A 12,118-nucleotide genomic window follows, 5' to 3' on the forward strand; every position below is an offset into this window, starting at 1 on the left:
TCTCCGAATTCTCAATTCGATTCCATTGATCTATATGTCTATCATTGTGCCAGTACCATGCTGTTTTGGCAACTGTGGCTTTATAATAAGCTTCAAAGTCAGGGAGTGTAAGTCCTCCCACTTTGTTTTTCTTTTTTAGAGTGTCTTTAGCAATTCGAGGCATCTTCCCTTTCCAAATAAATTTGATAACTAGCTTTTCCAAGTCTGCAAAGTAGGTTGTTGGAATTTTGATTGGGATTGCATTGAATCTGTAGATGAGTTTGGGTAGAATTGACATCTTAATGACATTTAGCCTTCCTATCCATGAACATGGAATATTTTTCCATCTTTTAAGGTCCCCTTCTATTTCTTTTAGTAGAGTTATGTAGTTTTCTTTGTATAGGTCTTTTACATCTTTGGTTAAGTTGATTCCTAGGTACTTGATTTTTTTAGTTGCTATTGAAAATGGTATCTTTTTCTTGAGTGTCTCTTCAGTTTGTTCATTTCTAGCATATAGAAACATTACTGACTTATGTGCATTAATCTTGTATCCCGCTACTTTGCTAAATTTGTTTATTAGCTCTAGTAGCTGTATCGTCGATTTCTCCGGGTTTTCTAGATATAAGATCATATCATCTGCAAACAATGACAGTTTTACTTCTTCTTTTCCAATTTGGATGCCTTTTATTTCTTTGTCTTGCCGGATTGCCCTGGCTAGCACTTCCAGCACAATTTTGAATAACAGTGGTGACAGCGGGCATACTTGTCTTGTTCCTGATCTTACAGGGAAGACTTTCAGTCTCTCACCATTGAGTACTATGCTGGCTGTGGGTTTTTCATATATGCTCTTTATCATGTTGAGGAAGTTTCCTTCAATTCCTACCTTTTGAAGTGTTTTTATCAAAAAGGGATGTTGGATTTTGTCAAATGCTTTTTCAGCATCTATTGAGATGATCAATTGATTTTTCCCTTTTGACTTGTTAATGTGTTGTAATACATTGATTGATTTTCTTATGTGGAACCATCCTTGCATGCCTGGAATGAACCCCACTTGGTCATGGTGTATGATTTTTTTAATGTGTCTTTGGATTCGATTTGCAAGTATTTTGTTGAGGATTTTTGCATCTATATTCATGAGGGAGTTTGGCCGGTAGTTTTCCTTTTTCGTAGCATCTTTGCCTGGTTTTGGTATTAGATTGATGTTAGCTTCATAAAATGAGTTAGGTAGTGTTCCATTTTCTTCAATGTTTTGAAAGAGTTTGAGTAAGATTGGTGTCAGTTCTTTCTGGAAAGTTTGGTAGAATTCCCCTGTGAAGCCATCTGGCCCTGTGCATTTATTTGTGGGAAGATTTTTGATGACTGATTGGATCTCTTTGCTTGTGATGGGTTGGTTGAGGTCTTCTATTTCTTTTCTTGTCAGTCTAGGTTGTTCATATGTTTCCAGGAAATTGTCCATTTCTTCTACATTGTCCAGTTTGTTGCCATACAGTTGTTCATAATATCCTCTTATAATTTTTTTAATTTTTTCAGGATCTGCAGTTATGTCACCTTTTTCATTCATTATTTTGTTTATATGGGTCTTCTCTCTTTTTGATTTTGTCAGTCTAGCTAGGGGCTTGTCAATCTTGTTGATCTTCTCAAAGAACCAACTTTTGGTGATATTTATCCTCTCTATTGTTTTTTTGTTCTCTATGTCATTTATTTCTGCTTTAATCCTTGTTATTTCTTTTCTTGTACTTGGTTTAGGATTGGTTTGCTGTTCATTTTCTAGCTTCTTCAGTTGATCCATTAGTTCTTTGATTTTGGCTCTTTCTTCCTTTTTAATATATGCGTTTAGTGCTATAAATTTCCCCCTTAGCACTGCTTTTGCTGCATCCCATAGGTTTTGGTATGTTGTGTTCTCATTTTCATTCGTCTCTATATATTTAGCAATTTCTCTTGCTATTTCTTCTTTAACCCACTGATTGTTTAGGAGTGTGTTGTTTAACCTCCAGGTATTTGTGAATTTTCTAAGTCTCTGATGGTTATTGACTTCTAATTGTATTCCATTGTGGTCAGAGAATGTGCTTTGAATAATTTCAATCTTTTTAAATTTATTGAGGCTTGTTTTATGTCCCAGCATATGATCTATTCTGGAGAAAGTTCCGTGAGCAGTAGAAAAGTATGTGTATCCTGGTGATTTGGGATGTAATGTCCTGTATATGTCTGTTAAATCTAATTCATTTATCAGATTGTTTAGGTTTTCAATTTCCTTATTGGTCTTCTGTCTGGTTGATCTATCTATAGGAGAGAGTGATGTGTTGAAGTCTCCCACAATTATTGTGGAAACATCAATCGCTTCCTTTAGTTTTGCCAGTGTTTCTCTCATGTATTTTGTGGCACCTTGATTGGGTGCATAGACATTTACGATTGTTATTTCTTCTTGTTGAATTGCCCCTTTTATTAGTATGTAGTGGCCTTCTTTGTCTCTCAAAACATCCCTGCATTTAAAGGGTATTTTATCTGAGATTAATATTGCTACACCTGCTTTCTTTTGGCTGTAGCTTGCATGAAATATTTTCTTCCATCCTTTCACTTTCAGTTTCTTTGTGTCCCTGTGTCTAAGATGAGTCTCTTGTATGCAACATATTGATGGTTCATTTTTTTTGATCCATTCTGCGAATCTATATCTTTTAATTGGGGAGTTTAATCCATTTACATTCAACGTTATAACCGTGAAGGCATTTCTTGAATCAGCCATCTTATCCTTTGGTTTATGTTTGTCATATTTTTCCCCTCTCTCTATTAATATCCTTTATTGAACCCATACCGAATCTCTTTAGTACTGAACCTTTCTCCAAGTCTCTCTGTCCTTTCTTTGTTTCTCTGTCTGTAGGGCTCCCTTTAGTATCTCCAGTAGGGCAGGTCTCTTGTTAGCAAATTCTCTCAGCATTTCTTTGTCTGTGAAAAATTTAATCTCTCCCTCAAATTTGAAGGAGAGCTTTGCTGGATAAAGTATTCTTGGCTGGAAATTTTTCTCACTCAGAATTTTAAATATATCGTGCCACTGCCTTCTTGCCTCCATGGTGGCTGCTGAATATTCACTACTTAGTCTTATGCTGTTTCCTTTGTATGTGGTGAATTGCTTTTCTCTTGCTGCTTTCAGAACTTGCTCCTTCTCTTCCGTGTTTGACAATGTGATCAGTATATGTCTCGGAGTGGGTTTATTTGGATTTATTCTATTTGGAGTTCGCTGAGCATTTATGATTTGTGTATTTATGTTGTTTAGAAGATTTGGGAAGGTTTCCCCAACAGTTTCTTTGAATACTCTTCCTAGACCTTTACCCTTTTCTTCCCCTTCTGGGACACCAATGAGTCATATTCGGACGTTTCATATTATCTATCATATCCCTGAGGTCCATTTCGATTTTTTCAATTTTTTTCCCCATTCTTTCTTTTATGCTTTCATTTTCCATTCTGTCATCTTCCAGGTCACTGATTCATTGTTCACCCTCCTCTAGTCTTGTACTATGAGTGTCCAGTATCTTTTTAATTTGGTCAACAGTTTCTTTAATTTCCATAAGATCATCCATTTTTTTATTTAGTCTTGCAATGTCTTCTTTATGCTCTTCTAGGGTCTTCTTGATTTCCTTTGTCTCCCGTACTATGGTCTCATTGTTCATCTTTAGTTCTTTGAGTAGCTGCTCTAGGTGCTGTGTCTCTTCTGATATTTTGATTTGGGTGCATGGGCTTGGGTTATCCATATCGTCTGGTTTTTTCATATGCTTTATAATTTTCTGTTGTTTTTGGCCTCGTGGCATTTGCTGAATTTGATAGGGTTCTTTTAGGATTTGTAGACCTATTGAAGTCCTTATCTCTAATTTATCAGATCTACAGCTTCGTGGAGTAGACTTTCTCTAACTAACCAGCAGGTGGCGTCCACGAGCCACCTGTTCTCCACAAGCCAGTTCTCCCCTGCTTAGCCTTTTTGGTGAGTGGGGGAGTGAGTCTTGTGGGGTCCAATTGGTGTACCAAGCTTGCGTGTGTAGTTGGTGTTGCCTGCCCTGTATATGGGGCGTGTTTCTGGGCAGTTGGGGAGGGGGGGTGGCCCTAACAATCAAATCTCCCTGGTGATCCTAGAGTTTTAAAGCTGCTGCAATAGTCTAATCCTTCAGTTCAGTCCTGCCACAGTTTGTCTCTGCCACTGACCCACAAGTCCTTGGTATTGGCGTATGGCTCCTGAGACTTGCGAGTGGGCCCCTCTTCCACGCTGTGTACCCCGGGTCCTCTGTTGAGGGATGACTGTGCTATGTCACAGGTGAGTGCCGTCCCCCCAGGGCAGTTCTGGGCTGCTAGGCTGTGTAGGGAGGCTCCCAGTCTGCTGAAATGATGACTGAATGGGGCTTTGTTAATTCACACTGCTCCACCTTCCCAACTCTGGGACAATCAGCTGAGGTTGCAGGGAAGGCTAATGTCCACGCCCAGTTTTGTGGTGTGTGCCTGTTATTTGAAGCACTTCCGTCACATTGGGTTGTCTGGGGCAGCTCTGGGCTATGGGGCTGGCGATGGGCAGGAGTGTTTCCTGTCCACCAGGATGATGGCTGTGTGCGGACACCCCCCTTTTCTTGGGAAGTTGTGGTGTTTAGTGAATTTTCTCAGCCACTGGATTATTGCCTTTTGTCTCAGAGCTCTCTTAGTTCTGCTCTTGACTTGACCTGCCCAAATTGCAAGTCTTTGAAGCTTTCTGTATTGGGCATCTTAGAGTACTTGTTTTAGAAAAAGAAAAAAGGATTAAAAAAAAAAAAAGGGCCCTCCTCAGAGATCTAATGGGTTATTGAAATGCTAAGAGACAAAGCAACCAGGGTCATTAAGGAGAGGTCCACAGGGCAGAGAGATCACCTTTTCTTCGGGATTTGCATATGCGCCTTAGGGCCTGAGTTCTGCCCTTCCCTTTTCTATGTTCACCAGAACTCCAAAAATCCTCTGCTTTTATTTTGGAGTTTTTCGTGTTGTTTTTTTTCTATGCCTGTCTCCTCTCTGCTGGGCTGGCTGCTCTCAGATTCTCTGGTGTCTGGTCTCAGTCTATCTATGGTTGGAGTTTGAATCAGTAGAATGAGTTTCCGATAAGGGCTGCCACTGCAGCTCTCCCTTCTTCCCGGAGCTGACAGCCCCTCCTCCCCCGGGACTGAGCCTGGCAGGGAGGGGCGCGGGTCCCCTGGCCGCAAAAACTTACAGATTTCACTGATCTCAGCAGTTCCACGTTTTCATGAGTGTTGTATGAAGTATGCCCAAAGTCAGATTGCTCTGTGGTGTCCAGTCCACGCAGTTCCTGGCTTTCTACCTACTTTCCTGGAGGAGTAACTAAAACATACAGCTCACCAGTCCGCCATCTTGCCCCGCCTGGACTATGATTTTCACAACACCCCTATAAGGTGACATCTACTGTCTTAATTTTATTTATGAGGAAGCTGGGGTGTGAAGAAGTCATTCAACTGGCCCAAGAACACAAATCCTAGCAAATGGCAGAGCTGAGATGCAAAATCATGTGTAATTACTGTAGCTTCTAAACTCACAGGAATGGAAGGGTAAAGAAAAAAAGATAGACTTGTAGTAATAATTCAGAGAATCATCATTTTGTATTTTTTTTATATGCCACCTAAAAGAATGGGAAATTCTACTATTCCTTTATCTCCGTTTGTCATATTTCAAATAATTTTTTAAATTATAAGGTCAATGCCCCATTATTTATTCATCCTACAATTCTAGACCAATATATGTATTTTTTTTTATTTTTTTAAGGAATAACTTTTTGGATATAGTAGTCACAGTGTCCAGTCCTCCCAACACTAGAAGAATCAGGATGAATTGTTTTCAAAGACATCAGAGAGCTGTGGAAGATATAAGAACTAGATAAATTGGAATTCTAGAGATGGTGAGTTTGCACAGACCATTTTCTTCCTAAGGAACATTTGAAGATTGTTGTCTCAGACTGAAGACTGAACTTGGCCTGTGCTAAAGGACTTTACTTGGTAAGCTAGTTTGTATATGTTATGTCCCCCAGAGAAAGCCATATTCTTTAATGCAATCTTGTGGGGGCAGATGTATTAGTGTCAATTAGGTTGGAACCTTCTGACTGAGTGTTTCCATGGAGATGTGACCCACCCAACTGTGAGTGACGCCTTTGATTAGGGTGGGACCTCTTGATTGACTGTTTCCATGGAAATGTGGTCCCGCCCATTCAGGGTGGGTCTTGATTAGTTCACTGGAGTCCTTTAAAAAGAGCTCACAGAATTCGCTCCTCCTGAAGTAACAAGTCCGGGTCCGGCTCTGCTGTCATTGCCGCCGCCGGGCGCCCCCGGACACGGAGGTGGAGGAGGAGGCAGAGGGCCCTGCGGGCCTCGCCGCCGCCCGCCGCCCCCTCCCCTCCACCTGAGCTGCCGCTGCAGCGCCTCAGGCGAACGTGGCCAGGGAACAGGAAGTGGAAGGTGGCATCAAGAGGGAATTTTCTAGAACTGTCTACACAATTCATGTCCACTGTGGCTGCCAGAATTTTATTTGATAATGGGCTGCATTAAAAGTAAAGAGAACTAAAGTCCAGCCATTAAATATAGAACTGAAAACACTCCGGAGCCTGTGAGCACAACTATCAGCCATTATGGAGCAGAACACACTGCAATGTCACCGTCATCATCAGCGAAGGGAACATCTGTTAATTTTAGCAATCTTTCCATAACACCATTTGGAGGATCCTCAGGGGTGACACCTTTTGGAGGAGCATTTTCCTCATTCTCGGTGGTGCCAACTTCATATCCTACTGGTTTAACAGGTGGTGTTACTGTATTTGTGGCCTTATATGATTATGAAGCTAGAACTACAGAAGACCTTTCATTTAAGAAGGGTGAAAGATTTCAGATAATTAACAATACGGAAGGAGACTGGTGGGAAGCAATATCAATTGCTACAGGAAAGAATGGTTATATCCCTAGCAATTATGTAGCACCAGCAGATTCCATTCAGGCAGAAGAATGGTATTTTGGCAAAATGGGAAGAAAAGATGCTGAAAGATTACTTCTGAACCCTGGAAATCAATGAGGTATTTTCTTGGTAAGAGAGAGTGAAACTACTAAAGGTACTTATTCCCTCTCTATTCGTGATTGGGATGAGATAAGAGGTGACAATGTGAAACACTACAAAATTAGGAAGCTTGACAATGGTGGATACTATATCACAACCAGAGCACAATTTGATACTCTGCAGAAATTAGTGAAACACTACACAGAGCATGCTGATGGTTTATGCCATAAATTAACAACTGTGTGTCCAACTGTGAAACCCCAGACTCAAGGTCTAGCAAAAGATGCTTGGGAAATCCCTCGAGAATCTTTGCGACTAGAGGTTAAACTAGGACAAGGATGTTTTGGTGAAGTATGGATGGGAACATGGAATGGAACCACAAAAGTAGCAATTAAAACACTAAAACCAGGTACAATGATGCCAGAAGCTTTCCTTCAAGAGGCTCAGATCATGAAGAAATTAAGACATGATAAACTTGTTCCACTCTATGCAGTTGTTTCTGAAGAGCCAATTTATATTGTCACTGAATTTATGTCAAAAGGGAGTTTACTAGATTTCCTTAAGGAGGGAGATGGAAAGTATTTGAAGCTCCCACAACTGGTTGATATGGCTGCTCAGATTGCTGATGGCATGGCATATATTGAAAGAATGAATTATATCCATCGTGACCTTTGGGCTGCTAATATTCTTGTAGGAGAAAACCTTGTATGCAAAATAGCAGATTTTGGTTTAGCAAGGTTAATTGAAGACAATGAATATACTGCAAGACAAGGTGCAAAATTCCCAATCAAATGGACAGCTCCTGAGGCTGCACTGTATGGCCGATTTACCATAAAGTCCGATGTGTGGTCATTTGGAATTCTACAGACAGAACTGGTGACAAAGGGCAGAGTTCCATATCCAGGCATGGTAAACCGCGAAGTGCTGGAGCAGGTGGAACGGGGGTATAGGATGCCTTGCCCTCAGGGCTGTCCAGAATCCCTACATGAATTGATGAACCTTTGTTGGAAGAAGGACCCTGATGAAAGACCACCATTTGAATATATTCAATCCTTCTTGGAAGACTACTTCACTGCTACAGAGCCACAGTACCAGCCAGGAGAAAATTTATAAGTCAAGTAGCCTATTTTATATGCACAAATCTGCCAAAATATAAAGAACTTGTGTAGAGTTCCTCACTTATGTACAGGAATCAAAAGAAGAAAATCTTCACTCTGCATGTTTTTTAATGGAATTTTAACTGGAATTCCAGACATGGTTGCACAAAACCACTTTTTTTTCCCCAAGTGTTAAACTCTAAAGTACCAATGATGAATTTTCCAACTTATTTCAGGGTCCAAAGAAAGTATAGCTAAGATGTTAATGACAGTGTGAGTGATAGCATGACAATGAAGAGCAACAAGGCTACTGTTTATAAATCCTTTTCCTCTTATCCCTCAACTCAGAATTGTTAAGGGAAAATTATTTATCATTACAGTCAAAACTTTGGATATAAAAAGTTATACATAATAAAATCTAAAATCAAGGAATTTCATGGGACCAAACAATTCCATTCCAGTTTAAAAATTTTTTTTGCATTCATTAAGTTGAACTGTTAATATACAATCTTAATATATGCCTCCTTTTGCATGGAAAAGGGCCAGGTTTCTTGGAAGCAAAAAGGAATATAAGCAGCATCTAAAACTTGATTAAATGTTAGACCTCAGCAGTGGAATTTGAAAGTATAATGTACTATGTTAATACTCATTCACAGAACTACAAAGAGGAATAAAAAAGTTTTCACTTTAATCATTTTCTGAATAGTTTAATTTAGAATAATGAAGATAACTAGAAAGTGAGTAATCTTTTCAAGGTTGCATTGATTTAAAAAGGCAATATGTGATTGAAATTGTATTGTCCAATACAAGGGGAAATCTTTTAATCTTTAGATACTGTAAAAACTAAGACCCAGAATTTAAATAATGCTTTTTCAAAAAATAGACTTGGTATTGTAGATGTTGCTAATATGTACTTATGGGGAAGGGTGCCACAAGTATAAAATATTACTAGATCAGGGACTTGAATGCACTTTTGCTGTTAATGAATATAGACTAAGAGAGAAAAATGTATTTAAAAGAAATGAGAGAAAAAATGTTTAATGTTGATGTCATGGAGTGACAAAATGGCTTTGCTGGCACTCAGAGCTCCTCACTATCTCTTTTCTGAGACCTTTTAAGAATTATAAGGTATGAGTATAATTTTTCTTAGTATACACACTACATGAATGTTATATCCTCAAAATAGTGAAGTTAAAGCTTCACGTTTATTCCAGTGATGCAACTTTTCCTCAAAACATTTTTAAAACTCCAGTTTTCAAATTTCTGTTTTATCTTACGTTCACTTTTTAAATATACTTAACGGTGACCATTTTTTCTCTTTTAGAATATACTTGATTTGAGGAGGAAAACTAATTCAGAATATAATAATAATGCAAAAAAAAGGGATTGTTTTTGCCCGTTTAAAATTAAAGTGGAGAAATGCAACATAAAACAAGACTGGTTTTTATGACTAAGTTACAAAGAAATTCCAAAATATGAATTTGAATAGCAGCATTACTGGTTTAAGTGTCTAGCAAAGGAAAAATGAATCTGATAAAAGTCTGGTATTTATGTTTTTAAAATATTCTATTTTATAGTCACACTTTAAACAAAGCAATAACATCAGGTCCCCATATTTTAGGAATGTAATTTTTAACTACCATCACTTACCTGATTTAATCATGAAATGTAAAATTCTGTGCCATCGTATGTGTTGGAATTTTAAAATGTGACAAATGAACTTCAGGCAAGTTGGCAACAATTCTGGTACTAAAAATTGTGATTGTTTCTTATGTTTACGTAACCTGCTTAGTATTGAATTCCTCTACCAAGGGGTCCTCCTAAGGAAGAGTGTGTCATTATTTACCCTTAACTTCTACAACCCTGTGACATCAGATTTTTAAAGGGCTTTATGTGAACTATGATATTGTAATTTTTCTAAGCATTTTGAAAAGGGTAGCATTATATATGTACTAATGCTCTTAAAAAATATAAGACAGGAAAAGTTGATGGTATTCATTAGGTTTTAACTGAATGGAGCAGTTCCTTGTAATAACAATTGTATAGAAAGGAAATAAAACACTAACTTAATGTGTATTCAGTTTAAATGGTTATGTATTTTTAAATTGCCAAGAAAAATAAACAACTTTGTACATTTGACTTTTTTCAACAGCTTGTGTTCTTCAATCTCTTAATGTAGAACTTAACCCTTACCAATAATAAAGTTGGCAAAAACAAAAACAAAAACAAAACAAAAAAACAAACAAACAAAAAAGAGCTCACAAACAGAGGGACCTCAGAGCAACTGACAGTGACATTTTGAAAAAGAGCTGCGGCTAAGAGAGGAAAAACAGCCCAAGAGCAATATTTTGGAGAACGCCATTTTGAAATGCAACCTGGGAGCAAGCAGACACCAGCCACATGCCTTCTGAGCTAACAGAGGTTTTCTGGATGCCAATGGCCATCTTTCAGTGAAGGTACCCAATTGTTGATGCCTTGCCTTGGACACTTTATGGCTGTATTAGTTAGGGTTCTCTAGGGAAACAGAATCAATGAGAGGTATCTATGAATATAAAATTTATGAAAGTGACTCACGCAACTGTGGGTATGCACAAGTCCAAATTCTGTAGGGCAGTAAGCAAACTGTCAACTCCAATGAAGATGTCCGATGAATTCCTCAGGAAACAAACCGGCAACTTCGACGAAATCCTCAGGAAATGAACTGGGATCTTCGACGAACGTGTTCGATGAACTCCTCAGGAAACAAACTGACAACTTTGACGAACTCCTCAGGAAACACTTCACTAGTCAGCCGAACAAGAAGTGAAGGTCCTCTCTCTGTCTCGCTTGTAAGTCTTCAACTGATTAATTGGATTAAATCCAGCCAATTGCATTCTCACATTGTGGAAGACATGCCCTTTGGTGAGTCATCAGTCACAGCTGCAGCCAATTGACTGATAATTTAATAAACCAGCCTGTTGGTTTATTAACCAGCCACAAACATCCTCTGGCAATTGTTAGGCTAGTGCTTGCTTGACCAGACAGCTGGGTACTATTACCTGGCCAAGTTGACACATGAACCTAACCATCACAATGGCCTTAAGACTATAACTTTATAACCAAATAAACCCCCTTTATAAAGCCAATCCATTTCTGGTGTTTTGCAAAACTGCAGCATTAAAAAACCAGAACAGTTGGTGAAAGAGAAACTGATGAGACTTTTGGTGATTTGGGCTGGCATGGTGGAGAAGAAACTGGAGGACCTTCAAACATGAAGCTGGTGTTCCACATAAGATATTTGCCAAAGTTTTAATCTATGTGAGAAATAAGGAGCTAATCTAAGGGTTACTAAAAAATAGAGTAATTGTCGAAATTAGTGTTATGCTATCTTAAAAATAGCTCTGCTTTATGCATAGGTTTTCTACCATGCATGTACCTCTGGTTTTCTATGCCATTATTCTTCTCACTCTTCTTTCTTGTGCTTAGGAGTCAAACTCCTGATAAAGCTTTGGGCCTTTCTCAAACATAGGCCTCATAACTCTGAAGACATATGCCACAGTTTGAAGCCCTGGGGGGAGAGAGAGGATAAGGAGATAAGTTCAAAACACCTAAAAGGCAGACACGAATTTCCTTTGTTCTCTCATGGATGAAGACATTGAGATAAGTGAAGCTGGTTTCAAGAGCTTAGGAGACTCATGTCCAAGGAGCATGGACAAACCAGAATCGTACTAAAATTGCAACCCATCCCCAATCCAGCTCATTTTCTGGTTAAGAATGAGCCCTATTGGCTTAAAGAGGAAAGGTGGCAGATAATATCATTTGTAGATGCTTTTGTTTTTTAGTCAATAAGAAATTACTACACATGGAAAGACACAGAGAATATTGCCAGCAACTTTTATGTTAAAATAAAAGATGTGCAAAATAGATGAAATAGAGAATCTGAAATATGTGGATCAAATTGACATTCTTAAACTGAAAAATATAAAGAACTTACAGCATGAGTTTAATAA

The 12,118-nt window shown here is 38.6% G+C and overlaps 1 pseudogene; it reads left to right on the forward strand.

The window, feature by feature from the left end:
• The first annotated feature begins 6,519 nt into the window (after positions 1-6,519).
• On the forward strand, positions 6,520-9,158 carry LOC119507038 (annotated as a pseudogene).
• The last annotated feature ends 2,960 nt before the right edge of the window (positions 9,159-12,118 follow it).

This window comes from Choloepus didactylus, chromosome 12 (assembly GCF_015220235.1).
Source record: "Choloepus didactylus isolate mChoDid1 chromosome 12, mChoDid1.pri, whole genome shotgun sequence".
Taxonomy (NCBI): Eukaryota; Metazoa; Chordata; class Mammalia; order Pilosa; family Megalonychidae; genus Choloepus; species Choloepus didactylus.